The following is an 8,651-nucleotide window of genomic DNA, read 5'->3' as shown; positions in this document are numbered from 1 at the left end:
ATTAATAAACAAATGTACCAATTTTTGGCGTTGTGGGGTTGTTAATCATTCCCCACACGTAATCGACTCCCGAACTCATTTTCTGGTAAGTAGACCCTTTTTGTGTTATTTTAATATTAATATTTAAAAATTTTATTAAAATAACAATATTTTGGTGACCAATCACACTTCGATCAATGATTGGTGGTGACTCCTCAAATTTGTGTTTTATCTTATGCCAGAAGAAAAACACTTACTTTTTCGAGACGAGATTTAGAAAATAACGACACTTGTTTTCGCCGGGCGAAATACCGTCTCGACAGCTTGACGACTCTACTGGGGACCATTTTTTTAGAGAGTCAAGCCATCGGTTTATTAATTAATTATCTTTGCAGTAAAATTATAAATTTGTTTTAATTTATTTTTCCTTGATTATTTTAAAAACCATTTTTTGTGAATTAATTAACAATTAAATAGTTGTACTAACTTATTTGTTAATGTTTTCATATTTAAAAAATAAATTTGTGTCTTGTACATTATTTGATTATTTAGATTTAAAGAATAAATTTGTGTGTTTTCTGCCTTTCCTTACACACTGTGCACTGCATTATCATGACATGAGCTAAAACTCCGCTCTTATCCTGTTTAAGTGAATGAGAAACTACTCCCTCGTGTGGTTTCACCTCCGTATGGGATAGGGGACCATTTCTTGAGCTCACACCTTATGTTCCTCTTGTGGTTTTCACCTCCGTATGGACATAAGGAAGTGTGTTCCTTCAAATTGAACTCAATTTGAAAGTCTGTGATGAACCAGGATTGAGGGCTTGGCAGTCCAAGGGGCTCCAACAAAGGATAATTCGATAACCCTTTTACCTTAGATCCAAACCCAACATATAATACACTTAGAACTTGAGTTTAGGTAAAGCCCAACCCAAATGAGTCTTGTAAGGTTAACATACAAGGAAAAACATGTTGATTCTTAATTACTTAGTATTGCTTTATTTTCCTAATAAACGCATGTGAACTAGAAATCATGCGGTTAGATTTATTTCTCCAAATAAAGCATGGAACTAGATTGCATGAGGTTAGGATTTTTATGATATTACTACCTAATTTTCCTTTGTTTGTTTTTTTTATCATTTTCATTATGCATTACATTTTTCATACCGTGGTGTTAATTCATGATTGATGTTCATATAGAAGGCTAGAAATATAGAACGAAGAGTCTTACATGAAGTAGAAAATAATGCAGATGTATTTGTAATATGTTTAAACTTCGTTTTAGTATAAAAGTTGTTCTAAGGAATCAGTTCAGTATCAACACCTTTTTGCATATATGCATTTATATTGCACAATTTGCATTCTTATTTTTGCATTTCTGTATTTTTTACAATTTCATTTTACATTCACATCTTTGCATTTGCATTCGCATATTTACGTTTGTATTTACATTTTCATTTTTTGCATTTGCTTCTTTGCATAGTTATATTTATAGTTTCAATCTTACATCATGCATTTGCATTTTATTTTAAACTACTTTACATGCATTAAATCATGAAAACATGGGAGTAATTAGTGAAGGATTCTGAAATCAGGAGTTCTGAAAGTGCATTCAAGAATTGGGGCAGGTCTATAAAAGATTGAAAGCAATAAATGGAATATTAGCATGAGTTGGAAAGATTGAGAGAATCCAAGAGCAAATTGTAGAGATTCAACGAGAAATTTTTAAAGAAACAAGAATGTTCTAAGTTGAGTCCAGGGAACAGATGTCTAAGATGATACGTATGATGATTACTATACTGTATGGGGATAAGATATTTGAAGACCCTATTGAGCATGAAAAGATGAAAGCCTTGGGGAAAAGTCCGGATCTTAATGATACAGTTACTGCTACGATGATAAATGACCAAGAACCTATTAGGGAACTTAAAAATCCAAATCAGCTTCAAGGATCAGGAAATATGACAGAGGACATGGAAATAGAAGTTGGTTCAAAGAAAATAAATATGGAACAAGTCCCATTAAAAATGATAAAAAGGATGATACATCTTATTCTAATTCTAATCTCATATTCAAAATTGTTACCCTTTCTCTTTGAAAGTGGTCTTATAACACCCATTCTTCCTAGTACTTATTTGCATCCAAATTGGCAAAATATCAAGAGTTAATGCAATTATCATTATGGAGATTTTGGTCACTCTATAGAAAATTGCATAATGATGAAATTAAAAGTCCAAAACCTTATAGTAGAAGGGTTGTTATGTTTTGAAGATGAGAAACCTAAGCTCCTCAGAAATTCAAAGCTGGTTGAGAAAGAGAAATCCTCAAATCACCGTCTCTCTCATGATGTTATTCAGAAGTCAAACATTCAAAGCAAATATTTTGATTATCGGTTACAAGGTCTTCAGGAAAGCAACAGTAAAGAGACAATGATGTCAAGGGAGTTTCTACCCCGTTTTCCTTCAGTCTCATGCAGCAAGTTATATTCCGAGTTACACAAAGCCCAACTTATTTCCCTATGTTTGGCTAAACTTTTGATACCTCCTTACCCAATATGGTATAATGAAAAAGTCTTTTGTGAGTATCATACTGGAATCCAAGGATAGTCCATCAAGAACTGTGGCAACTTCAAACGACGAGTTCAAGATCTTGTGACTCATGGAATTATACAAATGGATTTTAACAGTCAATCTATTTTGATCAAACCTTTGGGAGTCAACCCCAAAATGAAGTTGATAGTGTTAAAACAAATGGAGGACAAGGCAAAACCATGGAAGATGAAGTACGTATGGCCGATTCAACTCTTGATACTTCTCTAATGCTAAAGAATGAGAAAGAAATGAGAAATGAAAAAGTGAAAAGAAAGGTAATTCGAGACTAGCCTACAAGTTTAAAAAGAAATGGGGCAGATACAAACTTGAAGACACCTCAGACACCTATATCAGATTTCCTGAAATCAAGGGAAGTATGGGGAAATTTAAAGAGTCTAGTGAATAATACTCCAATCACAGCTGCAAGGAGCATTCAGAACCAGGACACAACTATCACCACCAAAGAAATTTGTTCTGAAACTAACTTTGAGCCCAATTTTCAGTCAGAGAAGGAAAAGATGATGATGGGATTTGACCAAGTGATTGTTAATGAGAAAGAAAAAATTTATTTACCTGAAGGTTCATCCAAATAAGATACATAAGAAATAGAGGGAAAATATAAACAAAGACCGTGGTCCGATTACATATCCAACATTCAAGAAGTAATGGGGCATGCTAGATAAATAAGTGGAGGATGCTATCTACTACAGTTGCAATTTCCATTTTCAACATCTTGTTTGAATATGTTTTTGTCTTTTGTAAGCTTTCTTGTAAGGTTATATAAATAAATTTGTGTTGCTTTTAAAGTTATGAGCATTGAAACAATTTTGCAATCTTGCATTTCTTTGAATATCAGTGGATTAAAAACTCTTTATGGTTAGAGTTATACAAAGTATCAAGATTGACAACTGGTAAAACAAGGACCTTGACCTTACCTCAGAAGAAATGTATCCCCCCAAATATTACATTTCCATAAATATGAGAGAGCTTTCTCCAATGTAAGGAATTAGACAAAAGGTTTGGTATTGATATTTAGAAGCATACAACGTGGGGCATCTTTTGTGACATTGCAAAGCTAGCTAGATTACTTTTCTATTGATGAGGTTCGACGATGAAACTTTGACAAATCTAGTCTAAAGTTAGCTGCTGGTGAATTGAAATTTGGTAATGAGATTTTCTGACTTTCACCTAATACGTAGACTATAATAGGTTCTCTGTAAAAGTAAGAGTCATATATTCAATAAAAGCTGAGTTATTCCACTAAGGCAATTGGTTCTAGAGGAAACTCAAAAGCCCCGGCTTTATGAATAGATTATGTTCAAAATATGGCATTGTTCGGGTACTTGGCAGTTCGGTGTTTGCTCCACTATGATTGTCAAGTCAAAGACTTTGTGATAAGATGAACCCTTCAGCTAGCCCAATGTAGGCTAATGTCAATAAAGCTAAATTCAGCTAGCCAAAAGAAGTTGTTGTAAAGAAAGTGAAATAATAACTGTTATAGTCTATTTCACACATATGCACACATAAATCTCGTTATTAGATCAATGTTTTCACACTGCTTTGAATAGAATCGAAGATTTCAGATAATTAAAATGGAAGTATTTTAGAAGGTCTAATAATTATTATACTAGATTGTGTCATTTTGAACGCATCCGGTTAAAGATATCAAGTCAAGAAAGTGAGGTATGTGACAATGTTCACAAAAGAGTGAGAGAGGAATGACATATTCACTAAGATGTAACCATAGAAAATAAGGAAGCCAACCTAAAACTAACCTCTCAATCTTGATACTTGTCAAAGAACTATAACTCTGAAATGGTAAAAGTTGTTGATTCTTTTGATACTCATTAAATTCATGCTAATGATTTGATTCAATTGTGAACCTGTAAGGGGCAATATTTTACAAAATTCTTCCATTCTTTGAAAAAGAAAAGAGAAAAAACATTTTCATACAGGACAGTCTCAAAAGAGAAAGGCCTTTGAAGCAAGTTGATGTCTATTCTACCTCTATTGGAGAAAAATAATAAATAATGTCAGAATGATGAAATATTTCATATTTTTGAAAGCAAGTGGTCCGAGAGACCTGAAAGACTAGAGAGTTGAACTTGTAATACTCTCTAGTGACATTATCAGCAACTCATCAAGAAGATGATCACCTTATTCGAAAAAAGGGGAACATATCTCAGTGCCTAGCCAAAAAAACAAGAAAGCGACCCGTCAAGAAGAGCATATCTCAGTGCCAGAAAGAATGATCACTTCTTAAGTTTATGACAATCAGAAGATAATCCCTCAAGTTACTTGACAATACTACTGTTAGTAACACTGGAATAAGAGTATTCAAGATTAAGAGATTTTGGGCACCAAGAGAGCCACAAGCACCCACAATGGGACATTATCAAAGTTGGTCCTCGTGGTTATCATGAGATTCAAATCAGAACGGACGTTGATATCTTATTGGTATTTACCGAGTTTGGCATAGTTACATCTACACTTCTTCAAAGGTGATACATTCTTATTTCAAAGATAAGAGCTTTAATGGATTTCTACACAAGTTCAGGTAAAGAAAGCCAATCTTATTAGAGACAATGACTTGCTAGAGCAAGAAGGAATTGACACAACTCAAAACTTGCAAAAGTGTACGTTGATGAAGATCGCCTTTGAAGTCATTCTTTCAAAGATCAAGAAAATATGCATTTATACATAATACATGTCATTTCATCATACATCATTTTATACATACATGATACATTTTTATTTTGGAGAAATTTTTGTCTTTATTATGATAGTTTCCATAGAATTCTAGTCGTGGCTTTATGGGAACATGTTTTTAGGAAACTTAATCTTGTGTCCTAGAATCAATCCTTGATTTCTTCATGAAGAGAAGTAAACCTTTGATATTTCTGACTCCCCAGTAGAGTCAATCCTTGATTTCCTCGTGAAGAGAAGTCAACATTTGTTATTTGTGACTCCCTAGTAGAGTCAATATTTGACTTCCTCTTAAAGAGAAGTCAACCTTTATTATTTTTGACTCCTCAGTAGAGTCAATCCTTGACTTCCTCGTGAAGAAAAGTCAACATTTGTTATTTCTGACTCCCCATAGAAACTAATCCTTGATTTTCTCTTAAAGAGAAATCAATCTTTTTAATTTGATATTCATGAATAGTAATGAATTAAATTAGGTCAGATTTGGTCTTCATGGAAGAGTAGTGGAAGCAAATCAACCTTGAGTCTGATGTTCACTGAAGAGTAGTAGAACAGATTCTTCTTATTTCAAACTTAGCCTCCGCGAAAGAGTAGTGATGCAAAGCCATCTTAGCCTCCACGGAAGAGTAGTGAAGCAATGTCATCTTAGCCTCCACGGAAAAGTAGTGAAGCAAAGCCATCTTAGCCTCCACAGAAGAGTAGTGAAGCAAAGCCATCTTAGCCTCCACGGAAGAGTAGTGAAGCAAAGCAATCTTAGCCTCCCCGGAAGAGTAGTGAAGCAAAGACATCTTAGCCTCCACAGAAGAGTAATGAATCAAAGCAATCTTAGCCTCCATGAAAGAGTAGTGAAGCAAAGCAATCTTAGCCTCCACGGAAGAGTAGTTAAGCAAAGCCATATTAGCCTCAACGGAAGAGTAGTGAAGCAAAGCCATCTTAGCCTTCACAAAAGAGTAGTGAAGCAAAGCCATCTTAGCCTTCACAGAAGAGTAGTGAAGAAAAACCATCTTAGCCTTCACAGAAGAGTAGTGAAGCAAAGCCATCTTAGCCTCCACGAAAGAGTAGTGAAGCAAAGCCATCTTAACCTCCATGGAAGAGTAGTGAAGCAAAGTCATCTTAGCCTTCACAAAAGAGTAGTGAAGCAAAGCAATCTTAGCCAACACGGAAGAGTAGTGAAGCAAAAACGAATTTCCCATCAAAACATGAAGTCAACTGGACGAAAATTCTTTATCTTTTATCTTTACTCTATTATTGTTAACACAAAAATGAGCAAAGAATGGCAGCCTATTGTCACCGGAAACCGTCGAATTTCGAAGAAGGAGATATAACAACATCAATATTTCCAGAAGAAGTTCATAATGAGAAGAACTTATAGCTCAGAAGTTTGAACAATTCAAAGCTAAAAATGGTGCTTTATGTCTTTGCGTCATTCCTGTTCCACAGCAACGAGCAAAGAGGGGCAGTTGTAATCACCATTTTTTACCTTTCATACCCAGCAACCCCTCCACGTTTCAAACAACCAAGCATCCCCTCCACGTTTCAAGTAACCCAGCAGCCCCCTCCACATTGCAGTTCCAGTAGCTTCCACCAACAACAACTGATCCTCTACAGCAGCCACACATACAAGGAGAAAGAAAAATCATCTTTGATTCTTCATGTAAACTGGGGCTATAAAACCCCCATAATAATATGTAATTTGAAAGGATTAAATCAAGAGCAAATACACAGCAAATTGAAAAAAAAACACTACAAAGGTTTTTTTTTTTACATTTGGTTTTATTTTTCAGCTTTATATTTTATTTTTATTTATTTTCAAAAAAAATAAATTAAATAAATAAAAAAACAGAAAAGAGAAGAGTTGGAAGCTTTGGGGTGTTCTGCGTGTGAGGAAGAGAGGAAGATGGGTTTTAAGTTTATAAACTTTTTGGGTAAATAAGGCATGAGGTTCTTGGTTTTTGGGAGTATTGTTTTATTCACTTAAAATAGGGAAAATCATGAAATAATCCCTTTAATTTATGTGCATATTTGCACTTTAGTTCCTAATTTCTCTATTTTTTATTATTTCGAATTTAGCTACTATATATTTATTTTCTTTTATTTTGATCTATTTGTTTTGCTTTATTATATTTTAGTTATATTAATTCTCTATTTTAATCTTCTAAACTATTTTATTTTGGGTATTATATTTTAGTCCTTTACTTTATATTTTAATTTATGCCATTTACTTTTTATTTATTTAATTTCATTACTTTAATTATTTATTTTTTAATTATTTTTACTTTACATTTTTAATAATTTAATTTTAGTCTTTTAACTATTTCGCTTTATTTATTTTTGTTCATTTCATTTCATTTTAGTCCTATGATATATATATATATATATATATATATATATATATATATATATATATATATATAGATGAAATATTCATAAGTATAAATTGACTAATTTCATAATTTAATTAAAGAATAATATTATTTATTTTTTTAATATATTTTTTAAGTAACTAAATATCCTATTTTGATATTTTAAAATAAATAAAATCGTACTTATAAAAAACCTAATATATATATATATTGATTATATCAAATTATTTTAATATTATTTCTTGGGAAGAATTATCACATTTTTGGTCGGAAAGAGAAATATTCGTCCTAAAATATTTTAGGGAATAGTTTTTCTTCGATTGGAAATATTGGAATATTTTCAATTTTTCTTAGAATTTTCTTTAAATATAATTATGAGATTGAATATGGAATAAAATGATCGTAAACTAAATTTATATTCGAATTTATAAATTTTATTACAAAGACATTAATTAATAAACAAATGTACCAATTTTGGGCGTTGTGGGGGTGCTAATCCTTCCCCACATGTAACCGACTCCCGAACTCATTTTCTGATAAGCAGACCCTTTTTGTGTTATTTTAATATTAATATTTAAAAATTTTATTAAAATAACAACATTTTGGTGACCAATCACACTTCGATCAATGATTGGTGGCGACTCCTCAAATTTGTATTTTATCTTATGCCAGAAGAAAAACACTTACTTTTTGAGACGAGATTTAGAAAATAACGACACTTGTTTTCGCCGGGCAAAATACCGTGAGAACGAAGATAAACTCGAGGCCTTTTTTATTTTTTCAACAGGGATGTTTGTTTAGGGATTTGGGTAGCATATTTGAGTTGAGAAGATAAAGGGCTTTCAAACACGCTAGGTTTTAGGTTTTTGACTATTGTGAGTTGTGGTCGGAGTGGTGGTAGGAGGGTTGATGGACGGTGGCCTCATGAATATAGGGTGACCTTTTTTGGGTTTTGCTCATTGGAGAGGGTTTGGTTAGAGAGGATTTTTTTAGATTCTTTTTAGGGAAAGGTTAC

Source organism: Hibiscus syriacus, unplaced genomic scaffold (genome assembly GCF_006381635.1).
Source record: "Hibiscus syriacus cultivar Baekdansim isolate YM2019G1 unplaced genomic scaffold, ASM638163v2 tig00110733_pilon, whole genome shotgun sequence".
NCBI lineage: Eukaryota > Viridiplantae > Streptophyta > Magnoliopsida > Malvales > Malvaceae > Hibiscus > Hibiscus syriacus.
Note: the sequence above shows the minus strand (reverse complement) of the source record.